Here is a 17714-nt window from a genome sequence, read left to right as displayed (position 1 = left end):
GTTCTCCTCCCTTCCAACGGTGTTGAGGCGGGTGGGAACAGCAGGGGGTGAAGGTGCTGTGTTTAAAGAGGTGGAGTTATGCAGATCTAAAACGCGTGGATTGCAGCAGCAGCAAGCCGAAAAGTGCAGGCATGTAAGGGATCTAGAGGTTGACAACATGTCTTCTTAACGGGAGTCCAGGAGCTCATCTCCACAAATGGACTTTTCAGGATCCTTGGGTGGCTCCGTAGTTTGAAACCAATTCTGGTTATCGCTTCTCGGCCTTTTGGCTAAGATCAAGTGTAGTATCTGTTCTTATCAGTTTAATATCTGATACGTCCCCTATCTGGGGACCATATATTAAATGGATTTTTAGAACAGGGAGATGGAAAAAGAGCTTGCTCTGTCCACTCCACGCATTGACCTGGTATTGCAGTATCTCCAGGACCGGTGCACCCCTTCTTTAATGCAGTTTCTAAAATCAGAAAGAATTGAATTCAATGTTTTTTGTTCATTTTGCTTGTTTGTCGGATTTTGGGATGGACTCTTTGGCTTTGCTTTTCTTCTCCTCATTGGATTTTTCATGTTCAAAGTTGCAGAAGCCAGATTACAAGCTCATTTTGGTTCAACTTCAGCAACTGTGCATTGCATTGCCATGTAATGTGATGCAATGCTATCTTTCTAGCTCTCCCTTTTTACTTCCTTTTGGATAAACAGACATATTAGGCAAGCATTTTGGAGCTTTCACCTAAATAACTACAGGTGGTGAGATAAGCTGCACAATATAATTGACCTTTCAGTATATTGTTGCACACACACCATCTATTTAGCAAATGCCCTTGTTATCAACAGCAGCCTTTTAAACTCACCTGAGCTAACAGGTATGTGCGCTGGTTACTCTGCTGCGCTTAAAATTTCTTTTTTGGTTTGCTACAATGCCTTTTCTGAAACGTTGTCTCCTTCTGCTGGAACACTGACTTCTTTCATTTAATGCCTGCAGACTATAAAAGAGAACCCAACCCAAAAAGTTTGGTTGATTAGTCTGTGGCATTCTGTTAAACTGTTGCTTATGGCGGTCTCTGTGAGCTTCTCAGCGACATTCAGCCAGCCAGGTATCCTGCCTGCAGTAGATGGAATGTGGCAATGGAACGCTGGCTGCGCGTGTCATAATAGGCTCTGAGCCTTTATATACCTGTGCACAGCAGCAGCCACCTTCAGTCTGCTGCTGGACAGCCAGCAGCAGCAGCAGCAGGAGAGGTATGTAATCAGGAGCCCTCCTGCTAAGGGTAGACAGCTGCTCGTTCCACCCCACCCCCCGCCTTAATTGGTTCTCCTCCCTTCCAACGGTGTTGAGGCGGGTGGGAACAGCAGGGGGTGAAGGTGCTGTGTTTAAAGAGGTGGAGTTATGCAGATCTAAAACGCGTGGATTGCAGCAGCAGCAAGCCGAAAAGTGCAGGCATGTAAGGGATCTAGAGGTTGACAACATGTCTTCTTAACGGGAGTCCAGGAGCGCATCTCCACAAATGGACTTTTCAGGATCCTTGGGTGGCTCCGTAGTTTGAAACCAATTCTGGTTATCGCTTCTCGGCCTTTTGGCTAAGATCAAGTGTAGTATCTGTTCTTATCAGTTTAATATCTGATACGTCCCCTATCTGGGGACCATATATTAAATGGATTTTTAGAACAGGGAGATGGAAAAAGAGCTTGCTCTGTCCACTCCACGCATTGACCTGGTATTGCAGTATCTCCAGGACCGGTGCACCCCTTCTTTAATGCAGTTTCTAAAATCAGAAAGAATTGAATTCAATGTTTTTTGTTCATTTTGCTTGTTTGTCGGATTTTGGGATGGACTCTTTGGCTTTGCTTTTCTTCTCCTCATTGGATTTTTCATGTTCAAAGTTGCAGAAGCCAGATTACAAGCTCATTTTGGTTCAACTTCAGCAACTGTGCATTGCATTGCCATGTAATGTGATGCAATGCTATCTTTCTAGCTCTCCCTTTTTACTTCCTTTTGGATAAACAGACATATTAGGCAAGCATTTTGGAGCTTTCACCTAAATAACTACAGGTGGTGAGATAAGCTGCACAATATAATTGACCTTTCAGTATATTGTTGCACACACACCATCTATTTAGCAAATGCCCTTGTTATCAACAGCAGCCTTTTAAACTCACCTGAGCTAACAGGTATGTGCGCTGGTTACTCTGCTGCGCTTAAAATTTCTTTTTTGGTTTGCTACAATGCCTTTTCTGAAACGTTGTCTCCTTCTGCTGGAACACTGACTTCTTTCATTTAATGCCTGCAGACTATAAAAGAGAACCCAACCCAAAAAGTTTGGTTGATTAGTCTGTGGCATTCTGTTAAACTGTTGCTTATGGCGGTCTCTGTGAGCTTCTCAGCGACATTCAGCCAGCCAGGTATCCTGCCTGCAGTAGATGGAATGTGGCAATGGAACGCTGGCTGCGCGTGTCATAATAGGCTCTGAGCCTTTATATACCTGTGCACAGCAGCAGCCACCTTCAGTCTGCTGCTGGACAGCCAGCAGCAGCAGCAGCAGGAGAGGTATGTAATCAGGAGCCCTCCTGCTAAGGGTAGACAGCTGCTCGTTCCACCCCACCCCCCGCCTTAATTGGTTCTCCTCCCTTCCAACGGTGTTGAGGCGGGTGGGAACAGCAGGGGGTGAAGGTGCTGTGTTTAAAGAGGTGGAGTTATGCAGATCTAAAACGCGTGGATTGCAGCAGCAGCAAGCCGAAAAGTGCAGGCATGTAAGGGATCTAGAGGTTGACAACATGTCTTCTTAACGGGAGTCCAGGAGCTCATCTCCACAAATGGACTTTTCAGGATCCTTGGGTGGCTCCGTAGTTTGAAACCAATTCTGGTTATCGCTTCTCGGCCTTTTGGCTAAGATCAAGTGTAGTATCTGTTCTTATCAGTTTAATATCTGATACGTCCCCTATCTGGGGACCATATATTAAATGGATTTTTAGAACAGGGAGATGGAAAAAGAGCTTGCTCTGTCCACTCCACGCATTGACCTGGTATTGCAGTATCTCCAGGACCGGTGCACCCCTTCTTTAATGCAGTTTCTAAAATCAGAAAGAATTGAATTCAATGTTTTTTGTTCATTTTGCTTGTTTGTCGGATTTTGGGATGGACTCTTTGGCTTTGCTTTTCTTCTCCTCATTGGATTTTTCATGTTCAAAGTTGCAGAAGCCAGATTACAAGCTCATTTTGGTTCAACTTCAGCAACTGTGCATTGCATTGCCATGTAATGTGATGCAATGCTATCTTTCTAGCTCTCCCTTTTTACTTCCTTTTGGATAAACAGACATATTAGGCAAGCATTTTGGAGCTTTCACCTAAATAACTACAGGTGGTGAGATAAGCTGCACAATATAATTGACCTTTCAGTATATTGTTGCACACACACCATCTATTTAGCAAATGCCCTTGTTATCAACAGCAGCCTTTTAAACTCACCTGAGCTAACAGGTATGTGCGCTGGTTACTCTGCTGCGCTTAAAATTTCTTTTTTGGTTTGCTACAATGCCTTTTCTGAAACGTTGTCTCCTTCTGCTGGAACACTGACTTCTTTCATTTAATGCCTGCAGACTATAAAAGAGAACCCAACCCAAAAAGTTTGGTTGATTAGTCTGTGGCATTCTGTTAAACTGTTGCTTATGGCGGTCTCTGTGAGCTTCTCAGCGACATTCAGCCAGCCAGGTATCCTGCCTGCAGTAGATGGAATGTGGCAATGGAACGCTGGCTGCGCGTGTCATAATAGGCTCTGAGCCTTTATATACCTGTGCACAGCAGCAGCCACCTTCAGTCTGCTGCTGGACAGCCAGCAGCAGCAGCAGCAGCAGGAGAGGTATGTAATCAGGAGCCCTCCTGCTAAGGGTAGACAGCTGCTCGTTCCACCCCACCCCCTGCCTTAATTGGTTCTCCTCCCTTCCAACGGTGTTGAGGCGGGTGGGAACAGCAGGGGGTGAAGGTGCTGTGTTTAAAGAGGTGGAGTTATGCAGATCTAAAACGCGTGGATTGCAGCAGCAGCAAGCCGAAAAGTGCAGGCATGTAAGGGATCTAGAGGTTGACAACATGTCTTCTTAACGGGAGTCCAGGAGCTCATCTCCACAAATGGACTTTTCAGGATCCTTGGGTGGCTCCGTAGTTTGAAACCAATTCTGGTTATCGCTTCTCGGCCTTTTGGCTAAGATCAAGTGTAGTATCTGTTCTTATCAGTTTAATATCTGATACGTCCCCTATCTGGGGACCATATATTAAATGGATTTTTAGAACAGGGAGATGGAAAAAAAGCTTGCTCTGTCCACTCCACGCATTGACCTGGTATTGCAGTATCTCCAGGACCGGTGCACCCCTTCTTTAATGCAGTTTCTAAAATCAGAAAGAATTGAATTCAATGTTTTTTGTTCATTTTGCTTGTTTGTCGGATTTTGGGATGGACTCTTTGGCTTTGCTTTTCTTCTCCTCATTGGATTTTTCATGTTCAAAGTTGCAGAAGCCAGATTACAAGCTCATTTTGGTTCAACTTCAGCAACTGTGCATTGCATTGCCATGTAATGTGATGCAATGCTATCTTTCTAGCTCTCCCTTTTTACTTCCTTTTGGATAAACAGACATATTAGGCAAGCATTTTGGAGCTTTCACCTAAATAACTACAGGTGGTGAGATAAGCTGCACAATATAATTGACCTTTCAGTATATTGTTGCACACACACCATCTATTTAGCAAATGCCCTTGTTATCAACAGCAGCCTTTTAAACTCACCTGAGCTAACAGGTATGTGCGCTGGTTACTCTGCTGCGCTTAAAATTTCTTTTTTGGTTTGCTACAATGCCTTTTCTGAAACGTTGTCTCCTTCTGCTGGAACACTGACTTCTTTCATTTAATGCCTGCAGACTATAAAAGAGAACCCAACCCAAAAAGTTTGGTTGATTAGTCTGTGGCATTCTGTTAAACTGTTGCTTATGGCGGTCTCTGTGAGCTTCTCAGCGACATTCAGCCAGCCAGGTATCCTGCCTGCAGTAGATGGAATGTGGCAATGGAACGCTGGCTGCGCGTGTCATAATAGGCTCTGAGCCTTTATATACCTGTGCACAGCAGCAGCCACCTTCAGTCTGCTGCTGGACAGCCAGCAGCAGCAGCAGCAGGAGAGGTATGTAATCAGGAGCCCTCCTGCTAAGGGTAGACAGCTGCTCGTTCCACCCCACCCCCCGCCTTAATTGGTTCTCCTCCCTTCCAACGGTGTTGAGGCGGGTGGGAACAGCAGGGGGTGAAGGTGCTGTGTTTAAAGAGGTGGAGTTATGCAGATCTAAAACGCGTGGATTGCAGCAGCAGCAAGCCGAAAAGTGCAGGCATGTAAGGGATCTAGAGGTTGACAACATGTCTTCTTAACGGGAGTCCAGGAGCTCATCTCCACAAATGGACTTTTCAGGATCCTTGGGTGGCTCCGTAGTTTGAAACCAATTCTGGTTATCGCTTCTCGGCCTTTTGGCTAAGATCAAGTGTAGTATCTGTTCTTATCAGTTTAATATCTGATACGTCCCCTATCTGGGGACCATATATTAAATGGATTTTTAGAACAGGGAGATGGAAAAAGAGCTTGCTCTGTCCACTCCACGCATTGACCTGGTATTGCAGTATCTCCAGGACCGGTGCACCCCTTCTTTAATGCAGTTTCTAAAATCAGAAAGAATTGAATTCAATGTTTTTTGTTCATTTTGCTTGTTTGTCGGATTTTGGGATGGACTCTTTGGCTTTGCTTTTCTTCTCCTCATTGGATTTTTCATGTTCAAAGTTGCAGAAGCCAGATTACAAGCTCATTTTGGTTCAACTTCAGCAACTGTGCATTGCATTGCCATGTAATGTGATGCAATGCTATCTTTCTAGCTCTCCCTTTTTACTTCCTTTTGGATAAACAGACATATTAGGCAAGCATTTTGGAGCTTTCACCTAAATAACTACAGGTGGTGAGATAAGCTGCACAATATAATTGACCTTTCAGTATATTGTTGCACACACACCATCTATTTAGCAAATGCCCTTGTTATCAACAGCAGCCTTTTAAACTCACCTGAGCTAACAGGTATGTGCGCTGGTTACTCTGCTGCGCTTAAAATTTCTTTTTTGGTTTGCTACAATGCCTTTTCTGAAACGTTGTCTCCTTCTGCTGGAACACTGACTTCTTTCATTTAATGCCTGCAGACTATAAAAGAGAACCCAACCCAAAAAGTTTGGTTGATTAGTCTGTGGCATTCTGTTAAACTGTTGCTTATGGCGGTCTCTGTGAGCTTCTCAGCGACATTCAGCCAGCCAGGTATCCTGCCTGCAGTAGATGGAATGTGGCAATGGAACGCTGGCTGCGCGTGTCATAATAGGCTCTGAGCCTTTATATACCTGTGCACAGCAGCAGCCACCTTCAGTCTGCTGCTGGACAGCCAGCAGCAGCAGCAGCAGGAGAGGTATGTAATCAGGAGCCCTCCTGCTAAGGGTAGACAGCTGCTCGTTCCACCCCACCCCCCGCCTTAATTGGTTCTCCTCCCTTCCAACGGTGTTGAGGCGGGTGGGAACAGCAGGGGGTGAAGGTGCTGTGTTTAAAGAGGTGGAGTTATGCAGATCTAAAACGCGTGGATTGCAGCAGCAGCAAGCCGAAAAGTGCAGGCATGTAAGGGATCTAGAGGTTGACAACATGTCTTCTTAACGGGAGTCCAGGAGCTCATCTCCACAAATGGACTTTTCAGGATCCTTGGGTGGCTCCGTAGTTTGAAACCAATTCTGGTTATCGCTTCTCGGCCTTTTGGCTAAGATCAAGTGTAGTATCTTTTGAAAAGGCAGTTTTGTCCTTGGGCTGCCCTAGTAAATTGATGCATATTACACACTGGTTTGGTGCACTTGTTAGTACGCCAGGTGGCTCATAGAGTTATCTGATGGAAAACATGGCCCTCCAGGATCGAAGTCACTAGGCTGGGTAAGTGTGAGGGCTTTGGAGCAATGTGCCCCAGGAGTAGGCGCCCTGGTGGGAGTCCAAGCTTACTGGGACTGGGAACCCCAGAAAGACTTGGCTTCGTAGCACGCCGCACCTTTGCCAATCATACTTTCTGAGCAACCCCCCCTATTCCTGGCCTCCGGGCTAGGAAGGGGAATTTTTATAAACCCGGTCGGAGGTCCGGTCAGCTTTGGGCTGAGAAACCAACACAGGCTCCAGCTCCACTAGGGTGGCAGCCTAGATGGAAGCTGGGAGCACGAAAACGGCTCTTCTCTGGCTTCGGCTAGGGAGAGCATCGGAGATCCCTGACCCTCGCTGTGGCCTTCTGGCTCGGAGGGATGGGGATGGTTTATTGGGGACCCTCTCCTCCGGGAAGGGTCCACATGAATCCTCGCCTCGTGCGCTGTTTTGGTGTGACTTCGGTCACATTTTTCAGTGCCTTGGATGCAGCTTCAATCAAAAAAAAAAAATCTGTTCTTATCAGTTTAATATCTGATACGTCCCCTATCTGGGGACCATATATTAAATGGATTTTTAGAACAGGGAGATGGAAAAAGAGCTTGCTCTGTCCACTCCACGCATTGACCTGGTATTGCAGTATCTCCAGGACCGGTGCACCCCTTCTTTAATGCAGTTTCTAAAATCAGAAAGAATTGAATTCAATGTTTTTTGTTCATTTTGCTTGTTTGTCGGATTTTGGGATGGACTCTTTGGCTTTGCTTTTCTTCTCCTCATTGGATTTTTCATGTTCAAAGTTGCAGAAGCCAGATTACAAGCTCATTTTGGTTCAACTTCAGCAACTGTGCATTGCATTGCCATGTAATGTGATGCAATGCTATCTTTCTAGCTCTCCCTTTTTACTTCCTTTTGGATAAACAGACATATTAGGCAAGCATTTTGGAGCTTTCACCTAAATAACTACAGGTGGTGAGATAAGCTGCACAATATAATTGACCTTTCAGTATATTGTTGCACACACACCATCTATTTAGCAAATGCCCTTGTTATCAACAGCAGCCTTTTAAACTCACCTGAGCTAACAGGTATGTGCGCTGGTTACTCTGCTGCGCTTAAAATTTATTTTTTGGTTTGCTACAATGCCTTTTCTGAAACGTTGTCTCCTTCTGCTGGAACACTGACTTCTTTCATTTAATGCCTGCAGACTATAAAAGAGAACCCAACCCAAAAAGTTTGGTTGATTAGTCTGTGGCATTCTGTTAAACTGTTGCTTATGGCGGTCTCTGTGAGCTTCTCAGCGACATTCAGCCAGCCAGGTATCCTGCCTGCAGTAAATGGAATGTGGCAATGGAACGCTGGCTGCGCGTGTCATAATAGGCTCTGAGCCTTTATATACCTGTGCACAGCAGCAGCCACCTTCAGTCTGCTGCTGGACAGCCAGCAGCAGCAGCAGCAGGAGAGGTATGTAATCAGGAGCCCTCCTGCTAAGGGTAGACAGCTGCTCGTTCCACCCCACCCCCCGCCTTAATTGGTTCTCCTCCCTTCCAACGGTGTTGAGGCGGGTGGGAAAAGCAGGGGGTGAAGGTGCTGTGTTTAAAGAGGTGGAGTTATGCAGATCTAAAACGCGTGGATTGCAGCAGCAGCAAGCCGAAAAGTGCAGGCATGTAAGGGATCTAGAGGTTGACAACATGTCTTCTTAACGGGAGTCCAGGAGCTCATCTCCACAAATGGACTTTTCAGGATCCTTGGGTGGCTCCGTAGTTTGAAACCAATTCTGGTTATCGCTTCTCGGCCTTTTGGCTAAGATCAAGTGTAGTATCTGTTCTTATAAGAACACAAGAGCTACGATCTACACTTGACGAGAGCGATCGAACTCGGAAGGAGAAGAGCTTCGGAGCCCAGCTGACATCGGAGAAGGAAGGCGGATATCGGTGGGAGGAAGAAGCTCTAAAGAATCCAGAAGAAGACGAAGACTCGGAGAAGAATCGGGCTGTCCTGTGGAATCTTCGAGGAAGAAAATCATCGAGACAACGACCTTTCGGGGAATTTGTCCAGAACACGACGGGAGAAGAATCTGCATAGCTCCACCCATTCCGGGAAAAGTTCCAGATCCAGCTCCAAGAAGTAACTGCAGGAGGAAAGCCATGGCAAGCGCTGCGAGGAAGGCCGAAAAGAAGAGCCTGGAGCAGGGGACAGCCAGGAGGGCCCAGCCAGGAGCCGATTCTGACCCCAAGGACTCTGCCTCCACGACTGGCCAGCAGAAGGGACCCCAGAAGCCCCGCCACGAAGCTCCAGCCCTGGAGCCATGGATGCGGCAGACGGTGGCCCTGAAGCTGAAGGAAGTGGATGGGAGGGTGCCGGACATGTCCTCGGACGTGTTCTGCCAGAAGATGCTGCTGGATCGAGGCTTCTCCAGGTCGGACACCCTCAGCATCCAGACCTTCTTGACGGGGATCTTCTTCGTCACCTTCGCCACTGTGAACACCTGCAGGAGGTTCTGGGAAATGGTAAGCGCAAAAGGACCAGATAATTCTTTCTCTGCCTTTACAGGTAGCTGCCCTATCCAGAGGGACGAAAGGAGGATCACGGTCTCCATGCGCAACCCGCACACCCCAGGCCAAGACATCTGTACCTTCCTGAGACGCTTCTGTTTGGTTGTGAAGGAACCTTCTCACATCCTGAATGGACTCGGCTTCTGGACAGGTAAGTGGTCGGTGACCGTTAGACTTCACAGGGACCTGGCGTACTCAGACGGACTTCGGCACCTGCCCCTGACATTCTCCCTGGGCAACTCCTACGGCCTCATCTATTACCCGGACATGCCGCGGAACTGCAGGAGATGCGGCAAGAACGGCCACGAGATGAAGGACTGCAAGGAGGATGCCTGCAGGATTTGTCGAGTGACGGGACACAGCTCGAAGGACTGCCCGAAGAAGACGTCCTGCAACCTGTGTGGGCTGGCGGCTCATCTGTACAAGGATTGCCCCAAGTGTGAGAGATCCTGGGCATCGGTGGTTGCGACGACCCCAGCTACGGAGGACAAGGCCCCGATGACCAGGCCTGTGAAGGTCAAGGACGCGACGACCAAGGCCCCAGCGGCCAAGGCCGAGACGACCAAGGCCAAAGCGGTCAAGGAGTCGGTGGCCAAAGCCCCAGCGACGGTCCCAGCAGCTCCGAAGCAGAAGAAAAAGTCAAAGGAGGGTAAGAGTTCTGTCACCCCTCTCTCGATCCCTCCCCCTGCCACCCCCGTCCAATCCCCCCCCACCCCGGCCACCCCTGCTGAGGATTCCACTTCCTCTTCCTCCTTCCCCTACTCCTCAGCAGGTGTCCTTTCCCCTGCCCCGGCAGCCACTCTCCCTCCCCAGACCATGGTAGCGGTGGAATTAACCTTTCCTCCACCCGCCGCTATCTATTCCGAGGAGGATTTTCCCCTTCTTGTCTCCCCAGTTCCAACCCGGGGAAAGAGGAAGGTGGAGGACAGCCCTGCTACTGAATCCTCCAAAAAGAAGATTCTGGATTTCGTAGGCGAAAAGGAGGATACCCTCCCTGAGCCAGAAGAGATGGAGCACATGGTTGAGACCCTGGTGGCCGAGCCAGAAGAGGAGGAACTGGTGGTCGCCGAGATCGAGGCCGCGCTGCTTGACCAGATGGAGGAAGAGGGCCTGCTGGTGATCCCGTCACCAGCAGTCAACACCGACGAGGGACCACCCGACCGGAGTGGTAACTAAGGTGTATTGCCTGCGCTAACTTTTTCTTTTTTCCCTACATGATGGCTAATATTAACTTCTTTTCCATTAATGTCAGGAGCATCAAGGACAAGTTCAGACGTCAGACTATTTATGCCTTCCTTACTTCCCAGTTGTGTGATGTTTATATGTTGCAGGAATGTTCCCTTCCCTCCTCTAGGTCCTTCAAACATCTGGCCAGGGAGTGGTCCCACGGTCCATCCTACTGGTCCGGTGGGGGTGACTGCAAGTCTGCGGGGGTCGCAATTCTGATCAGGGGGGGCGCATTCACGCTTGAGTCCGTCCAGGAGCTCATCTGCGGCAGGGCTCTTGTTGTAGATGGCAACTGGGCGGGAGAAACTGTCAGGTTCATCAACGTGTATGCGTCCCCACTGAAGAATGAGCGTTTGGAGCTTTTCCAGACCCTGCGGCTTCAGCTTGCCACCACCAGGACCTTAGTGATGGCCGGGGATTTCAACTGCCCCATCGAGGAGGATGGTCGTAGTTCTGGCACATCTGCCAAGTTGGACATCACGTCCAAGCTGCTCATCGAGATGGTAACCGAGGCCTCTCTTCAGGACGTGGTGGGCTCCATGGGGAGAGGCTCCACGAACTATTCGTGGAGCCGACCCGATGGCTCACTCCGCTCCAGGATTGACTTTGTGTTCACCTCTCGGGCAGTCAGGCAGAGTAGGCACTCGATGGTCTCCTGCTTCTTCTCCGACCACAGAGCCATTCACTTACAAGGTGTCCTCGGCGACGGTTTTCCGTCCGGCCCCGGCTCCTGGAAGCTGAATTGTGCTCTGCTGGCTCAGGATGAAGTCGTGGAGGAGCTGAGAGCAGCCTACGCAATGTGGCAGTCCTACAAGGGTAGCTTCCAAACAGTCTCTGATTGGTGGGAATATGTTAAACTTGAGTTTCGCTGTTTCTTTCAGGCCAAGGGTCGACAACAGGCGTGTGAGAAGAGGAGGGACTTCAGAGGGCTGCAGCGCGAGCTGCGGTCGCTGCAGGACCTTCTTCACTGCGGCTGGGACGTGAGGGAGGAGCTGGAGGAGACCAAGAAGAGCCTGAAAAGGCACTTTGAGGAGGAGTCCAAGCGAATCGTCTTCCGTTCCAAAGTGGAGAATCTGGAGAAGGGTGAGAAATGTAACTCATTCTTTTTCAGGAAACTTCATGCCGGTCACACGCCCCTGAACGAGCTGCGAGACGAGAGCGGAAACATGCGACGTGGGAAGGAGGACGTGATGAGGGTCGTCAGCGACTTCTACAGCGAACTCTACTCCCACAAGACTACCGACCCCGACGCTGCTGATAAGTTCCTGTCAGGTATCACTAACCATCTTGATCCTGCAGGCACGGCAGCCTTGGACAAACCTCTGATGGTGGGCGAATTGCTCTCTGCCGCTAAATCCTTTAGGACCGGCAGGACCCCGGGCAGTGATGGTCTTCCAGCGGAGCTCTATGTAGCGCTGGGAGACCTCATCTGTCCGGACCTGTTGGACCTGTACGAGGAGATGGTGGTGGAGGGTAGAATGCCTCCATCTTTGAGGGAAGGAATGGTCACGATCCTGTACAAGCGGAAGGGAGAGAGGTGCGACCTGAGGAATTGGCGTCCCATCACTCTGCTCAACGTGGACTACAAGATCCTGGCCAAGACGATGGCGACACGACTTAAGACGGTCATCGGACGGATCATCCACCCGGACCAGACCTGCGGCATCCCTGGACGTCGCATCGCAGACAGCCTCGCTCTCGTGCGGGACACGGTCGAGTACATCAAGGTCCGCCGCGCACACGCGGCCCTGGTCTCCTTGGATCAGGAGAAGGCCTTCGACCGGGTTTCCCACGAGTTCATGGGCCGAGCTCTGCACCGGTTAGGTTTGGGTAACATGTTTTGTTCGTATGTCCGTCTGATGTATTTTGATATCCACAGCTCGGTGTTGGTGAACGGCTGGAAGACTGACCCCTTCCCTGTCCTCTCTGGGGTCAGACAAGGCTGCCCTCTATCACCTCTTCTTTTTGTTTGTGTTATAGAACTCTTCGCAGAGGCTATCCGGCAGAATGGAGAGATCAGAGGGATCACCGCACCGGGTCCGGGACGACACGAGGTCAAGTGCTCGCTCTACATGGACGACGTCACCGTCTTCTGCGCTGATCGTGGTTCAGTCGACGCCCTCGTCCAGACGTGTGAGAGGTTCGGCCGGGCTTCAGGGGCCAAAGTCAACTGCAGGAAGTCGGAAGCCATGCTCTTCGGGGATTGGCAGCCGGCCTCCTCTGCCCCCTTCCCCTTCAACATTCAACCGGATTTCCTCAAGGTGCTGGGAGTCTGGTTCGGGAAGGAAGGAGCGGCCCTCAAGTCCTGGCAAGAACGCTTGGCCAAGGTGAAGCAACGGATCGGACTCTGGAGCCTCAGACACCTCACTTGTGAGGGTAAGGCACTCGTCCTGCGTAATGAGGTCCTGCCCGTCTTGCAGTACACGGCGCAGGCCTGGCCCCCACACGTCACTGTGTGCAGGGCCATTACCAAGACAGTGTTTCACTTTGTCTGGGGATCCAAGATGGACAGAGTCAGGCGGGCCGTCATGTACAAGGAGCCTCGCAAGGGTGGGAAGGGCGTTCCAGATATCCCCACCCTCCTGCGATCCTCTTTTGTGTGTGATTGTGTCCGCCGGACTTTGCAAGTCAAGAATGGCTCCGCGGGCAGGTCCATGTCTCACTTCTTCCTGCTTCCTCTTTGGAGGCGACTCGGCTGGGACAAGTGGGACAGCTCCTTCCCCTACAACTGGACGACGCCATGGTTCTACGGAGACGTCGTTCGATTTGTGGGGGAGCATCAACTGGAGGGACTCAAGCCCGACTTGTGGAAGCCCAAAACTATCCACAAGCTAATCAGAGCCAAGGATGACGTGGAGAACATCACAGGACTTCACCAGGACACGCTGGAGACTGTGTGGACAAATGTGTCGTCTGACAGGCTGACCAACGGGCACAAGGACTTGTCGTGGATGGCGATTCAGGGCGGACTGCCCGTCCGGTCATTCATGCATGCCCGGAACCTGTGCAAGACCCGGTACTGCCCAAGGTGCCCCTTCGTGGAGGAAACATCTTTGCACACTTTTTGGGACTGCGGATTTGCACAGCGCCTATTGACTGCACTTGAGGACGACCTGAGGAACTCTGTCCCCAGGGCGAGCCTATCGCACCATTCTGTGCTTTATGGACTATTCCCTGGGGTTCATAGCGTCGGAGCCATCCAGGAGGCTTGGCGCCTTATGAACTGCTTCAAGGATGCCGTTTGGGTCGCCAGGAACCGGCTCATCTTGAGGAGGGAGAGGATGTCCATCCAGGACTGCCGCAGGCTGATCCACAGCCTGCTCAGAGACTATTCCATCATGGACGGTCCGGAGGACGAGGATGAGGACTAAACCCCTCCTCCCCCTCTCCCCTTATGTGTCTTGTCTTTCAATAAAGCTTCGGGCCTGTGATTTTCCCCTCCCCATCCCCTTTTTCCCAATCCCTATCCCTTATCACGGTTCGTCGTACTGTATTGATTGACATGCTTTTTCTTTCAGATTGAGTGTTTTGTGTAGCATAGGGGTGCGATGTGTCTAGTTAGTGAGTCGTATCCTCATGCTATGTAAATATGATGTAGAATTCTGTGTGTACTGGGCTGCGGCACTGTACACTGTCTGTTAACTTATTTTTTGTGCTAATAAAAGATATATTCAATCAAAAAATCTGTTCTTATCAGTTTAATATCTGATACGTCCCCTATCTGGGGACCATATATTAAATGGATTTTTAGAACAGGGAGATGGAAAAAGAGCTTGCTCTGTCCACTCCACGCATTGACCTGGTATTGCAGTATCTCCAGGACCGGTGCACCCCTTCTTTAATGCAGTTTCTAAAATCAGAAAGAATTGAATTCAATGTTTTTTGTTCATTTTGCTTGTTTGTCGGATTTTGGGATGGACTCTTTGGCTTTGCTTTTCTTCTCCTCATTGGATTTTTCATGTTCAAAGTTGCAGAAGCCAGATTACAAGCTCATTTTGGTTCAACTTCAGCAACTGTGCATTGCATTGCCATGTAATGTGATGCAATGCTATCTTTCTAGCTCTCCCTTTTTACTTCCTTTTGGATAAACAGACATATTAGGCAAGCATTTTGGAGCTTTCACCTAAATAACTACAGGTGGTGAGATAAGCTGCACAATATAATTGACCTTTCAGTATATTGTTGCACACACACCATCTATTTAGCAAATGCCCTTGTTATCAACAGCAGCCTTTTAAACTCACCTGAGCTAACAGGTATGTGCGCTGGTTACTCTGCTGCGCTTAAAATTTCTTTTTTGGTTTGCTACAATGCCTTTTCTGAAACGTTGTCTCCTTCTGCTGGAACACTGACTTCTTTCATTTAATGCCTGCAGACTATAAAAGAGAACCCAACCCAAAAAGTTTGGTTGATTAGTCTGTGGCATTCTGTTAAACTGTTGCTTATGGCGGTCTCTGTGAGCTTCTCAGCGACATTCAGCCAGCCAGGTATCCTGCCTGCAGTAGATGGAATGTGGCAATGGAACGCTGGCTGCGCGTGTCATAATAGGCTCTGAGCCTTTATATACCTGTGCACAGCAGCAGCCACCTTCAGTCTGCTGCTGGACAGCCAGCAGCAGCAGCAGCAGGAGAGGTATGTAATCAGGAGCCCTCCTGCTAAGGGTAGACAGCTGCTCGTTCCACCCCACCCCCCGCCTTAATTGGTTCTCCTCCCTTCCAACGGTGTTGAGGCGGGTGGGAACAGCAGGGGATGAAGGTGCTGTGTTTAAAGAGGTGGAGTTATGCAGATCTAAAACGCGTGGATTGCAGCAGCAGCAAGCCGAAAAGTGCAGGCATGTAAGGGATCTAGAGGTTGACAACATGTCTTCTTAACGGGAGTCCAGGAGCTCATCTCCACAAATGGACTTTTCAGGATCCTTGGGTGGCTCCGTAGTTTGAAACCAATTCTGGTTATCGCTTCTCGGCCTTTTGGCTAAGATCAAGTGTAGTATCTGTTCTTATCAGTTTAATATCTGATACGTCCCCTATCTGGGGACCATATATTAAATGGATTTTTAGAACAGGGAGATGGAAAAAGAGCTTGCTCTGTCCACTCCACGCATTGACCTGGTATTGCAGTATCTCCAGGACCGGTGCACCCCTTCTTTAATGCAGTTTCTAAAATCAGAAAGAATTGAATTCAATGTTTTTTGTTCATTTTGCTTGTTTGTCGGATTTTGGGATGGACTCTTTGGCTTTGCTTTTCTTCTCCTCATTGGATTTTTCATGTTCAAAGTTGCAGAAGCCAGATTACAAGCTCATTTTGGTTCAACTTCAGCAACTGTGCATTGCATTGCCATGTAATGTGATGCAATGCTATCTTTCTAGCTCTCCCTTTTTACTTCCTTTTGGATAAACAGACATATTAGGCAAGCATTTTGGAGCTTTCACCTAAATAACTACAGGTGGTGAGATAAGCTGCACAATATAATTGACCTTTCAGTATATTGTTGCACACACACCATCTATTTAGCAAATGCCCTTGTTATCAACAGCAGCCTTTTAAACTCACCTGAGCTAACAGGTATGTGCGCTGGTTACTCTGCTGCGCTTAAAATTTCTTTTTTGGTTTGCTACAATGCCTTTTCTGAAACGTTGTCTCCTTCTGCTGGAACACTGACTTCTTTCATTTAATGCCTGCAGACTATAAAAGAGAACCCAACCCAAAAAGTTTGGTTGATTAGTCTGTGGCATTCTGTTAAACTGTTGCTTATGGCGGTCTCTGTGAGCTTCTCAGCGACATTCAGCCAGCCAGGTATCCTGCCTGCAGTAGATGGAATGTGGCAATGGAACGCTGGCTGCGCGTGTCATAATAGGCTCTGAGCCTTTATATACCTGTGCACAGCAGCAGCCACCTTCAGTCTGCTGCTGGACAGCCAGCAGCAGCAGCAGCAGGAGAGGTATGTAATCAGGAGCCCTCCTGCTAAGGGTAGACAGCTGCTCGTTCCACCCCACCCCCCGCCTTAATTGGTTCTCCTCCCTTCCAACGGTGTTGAGGCGGGTGGGAACAGCAGGGGGTGAAGGTGCTGTGTTTAAAGAGGTGGAGTTATGCAGATCTAAAACGCGTGGCTTGCAGCAGCAGCAAGCCGAAAAGTGCAGGCATGTAAGGGATCTAGAGGTTGACAACATGTCTTCTTAACGGGAGTCCAGGAGCTCATCTCCACAAATGGACTTTTCAGGATCCTTGGGTGGCTCCGTAGTTTGAAACCAATTCTGGTTATCGCTTCTCGGCCTTTTGGCTAAGATCAAGTGTAGTATCTGTTCTTATCAGTTTAATATCTGATACGTCCCCTATCTGGGGACCATATATTAAATGGATTTTTAGAACAGGGAGATGGAAAAAGAGCTTGCTCTGTCCACTCCACGCATTGACCTGGTATTGCAGTATCTCCAGGACCGGTGCACCCCTTCTTTAATGCAGTTTCTAAAATCAGAAAGAATTTAATTCAATGTTTTTTGTTCATTTTGCTTGTTTGTCGGATTTTGGGATGGACTCTTTGGCTTTGCTTTTCTTCTCCTCATTGGATTTTTCATGTTCAAAGTTGCAGAAGCCAGATTACAAGCTCATTTTGGTTCAACTTCAGCAACTGTGCATTGCATTGCCATGTAATGTGATGCAATGCTATCTTTCTAGCTCTCCCTTTTTACTTCCTTTTGGATAAACAGACATATTAGGCAAGCATTTTGGAGCTTTCACCTAAATAACTACAGGTGGTGAGATAAGCTGCACAATATAATTGACCTTTCAGTATATTGTTGCACACACACCATCTATTTAGCAAATGCCCTTGTTATCAACAGCAGCCTTTTAAACTCACCTGAGCTAACAGGTATGTGCGCTGGTTACTCTGCTGCGCTTAAAATTTCTTTTTTGGTTTGCTACAATGCCTTTTCTAAAACGTTGTCTCCTTCTGCTGGAACACTGACTTCTTTCATTTAATGCCTGCAGACT

The 17714-nt window shown here is 48.7% G+C and overlaps 9 non-coding genes and 2 pseudogenes across 9 annotated transcripts; all 11 read left to right on the top strand.

The window, feature by feature from the left end:
* Nucleotides 1-249: 249 nt before the first annotated feature.
* On the top strand, nucleotides 250-440 carry LOC141274538 (U2 spliceosomal RNA). Its single transcript, XR_012322811.1, has one exon. It is a non-coding gene; the product is annotated as a U2 spliceosomal RNA (small nuclear RNA).
* Nucleotides 441-1555: 1115 nt separating this feature from the next.
* Nucleotides 1556-1746, top strand: LOC141274526 (U2 spliceosomal RNA). The gene has a single exon (XR_012322800.1). It is a non-coding gene; the product is annotated as a U2 spliceosomal RNA (small nuclear RNA).
* A 1115-nt stretch (nucleotides 1747-2861) lies between these two features.
* LOC141274515 (U2 spliceosomal RNA) lies at nucleotides 2862-3052 on the top strand. The gene has a single exon (XR_012322789.1). It is a non-coding gene; the product is annotated as a U2 spliceosomal RNA (small nuclear RNA).
* A 1118-nt stretch (nucleotides 3053-4170) lies between these two features.
* LOC141149759 (U2 spliceosomal RNA) lies at nucleotides 4171-4361 on the top strand. The gene has a single exon (XR_012246045.1). It is a non-coding gene; the product is annotated as a U2 spliceosomal RNA (small nuclear RNA).
* Nucleotides 4362-5476: 1115 nt separating this feature from the next.
* LOC141274504 (U2 spliceosomal RNA) lies at nucleotides 5477-5667 on the top strand. Its single transcript, XR_012322778.1, has one exon. It is a non-coding gene; the product is annotated as a U2 spliceosomal RNA (small nuclear RNA).
* A 1115-nt stretch (nucleotides 5668-6782) lies between these two features.
* LOC141151097 (U2 spliceosomal RNA) lies at nucleotides 6783-6898 on the top strand (annotated as a pseudogene).
* Nucleotides 6899-7422: 524 nt separating this feature from the next.
* On the top strand, nucleotides 7423-7610 carry LOC141150263 (U2 spliceosomal RNA). The gene has a single exon (XR_012246520.1). It is a non-coding gene; the product is annotated as a U2 spliceosomal RNA (small nuclear RNA).
* A 1115-nt stretch (nucleotides 7611-8725) lies between these two features.
* On the top strand, nucleotides 8726-8803 carry LOC141151061 (U2 spliceosomal RNA; annotated as a pseudogene).
* A 5564-nt stretch (nucleotides 8804-14367) lies between these two features.
* On the top strand, nucleotides 14368-14560 carry LOC141150239 (U2 spliceosomal RNA). The gene has a single exon (XR_012246496.1). It is a non-coding gene; the product is annotated as a U2 spliceosomal RNA (small nuclear RNA).
* Nucleotides 14561-15675: 1115 nt separating this feature from the next.
* LOC141274493 (U2 spliceosomal RNA) lies at nucleotides 15676-15866 on the top strand. The gene has a single exon (XR_012322767.1). It is a non-coding gene; the product is annotated as a U2 spliceosomal RNA (small nuclear RNA).
* A 1115-nt stretch (nucleotides 15867-16981) lies between these two features.
* Nucleotides 16982-17172, top strand: LOC141274482 (U2 spliceosomal RNA). The gene has a single exon (XR_012322756.1). It is a non-coding gene; the product is annotated as a U2 spliceosomal RNA (small nuclear RNA).
* Nucleotides 17173-17714: the final 542 nt, after the last annotated feature.

The sequence above is a fragment of the Phyllobates terribilis genome, unplaced genomic scaffold, assembly GCF_046119375.1.
Source record: "Phyllobates terribilis strain yellow unplaced genomic scaffold, ASM4611937v1 Scaffold_5__5_contigs__length_657084704, whole genome shotgun sequence".
Taxonomy (NCBI): Eukaryota; Metazoa; Chordata; class Amphibia; order Anura; family Dendrobatidae; genus Phyllobates; species Phyllobates terribilis.
This window is presented reverse-complemented; position numbering and strand designations above follow the sequence as displayed.